The sequence below is a fragment of the Echinops telfairi genome, unplaced genomic scaffold (genome assembly GCF_000313985.2).
Source record: "Echinops telfairi isolate 266 unplaced genomic scaffold, ASM31398v2 ScPeMD7_2186;HRSCAF=2738, whole genome shotgun sequence".
Taxonomy (NCBI): domain Eukaryota; kingdom Metazoa; phylum Chordata; class Mammalia; order Afrosoricida; family Tenrecidae; genus Echinops; species Echinops telfairi.
The window spans coordinates 5,961,933-5,962,826 of NW_022106084.1; the positions used below are offsets into that span (position 1 = coordinate 5,961,933).

At 43.0% G+C, this 894-nt stretch overlaps 1 non-coding gene across 1 annotated transcript; it reads right to left on the minus strand.

Annotated features, from left to right (window-relative positions):
* Positions 1–262: 262 nt before the first annotated feature.
* On the minus strand, positions 263–395 carry LOC115870653. Its single transcript, XR_004046820.1, has one exon. It is a non-coding gene; the product is annotated as a small Cajal body-specific RNA 8 (non-coding RNA).
* Between the last annotated feature and the right edge of the window lie 499 nt (positions 396–894).

The following is an 894-nucleotide window of genomic DNA, read 5'->3' on the forward strand; positions in this document are numbered from 1 at the left end:
CTTCCTTCTTGCCTAGACATTTTTGCCTTCCAAGTTTTACACCAGGGCAAATGCTGCCCTTTTTATTTGGTTTGGTTGATTGTTCTAAGAGGTGTGCACCTCCATGATGTCTTTTGTCTAGCTGAAACTGGCCCATACAGAGGAGTTCAGCTTTCAATCTGAAAGACAATGAAGAGTTGTGGTCTCAGGGGTTCCAACAATCTCTAACAGAACAGTAAGCCTGATCTTTTTCATGATTTTGAGTTGTTGTTTTTTTTTTTTAAACTGTCTGCCCTGTATCTGTCCATGACGATTTAACTCAATTTGTCCCAGTCATCAAAAGGCAGTTTATTGTAGGGAGGTTTGGTGACAATTAGAGCAGCCCACTTCAGCTCAATTTGAGTATCAGCATCCCAATGAGTTTGAGTTTTAATTCACATTTTTCTCCCAATCCATAAAGGAGCCTTTGTTGTAATCCCTTTCACAGTAGTCAGCAATGGGAGCCAGGTACCATTCTCTCTTCAGTTAGAGGGTCCTGGAGCCTGAGGTACACGTGATGTCTTCTCTGTTGTTGCTGTTGTTAGCTCTGACTCAAAGTGGTCCTATGCACAATGGAACAATACAATTCATAATCTGGCTCCATCCGTGCAATTGTTCCTCTGCCAGAGCCCATTGACGGGGCCACCGTGTTCATTCACCTCATCGAGGCTTCTCACCGCACCTCCACTTTACCAAACTTGATGTTCTTCCCCCGGGACTGGTTTCTCTTAAAAGTATGCCCAAAGCATATAAGACAAACACTTGCCATCCTTGCCTCTTAAAGCACTCTAGACTTACTTCTCTCAAAACAGCTTTGTTCATCCTTTCAGCAGTCCATGGTACTTTCAATATTCTTCTTCAGCACCACAATTCAAA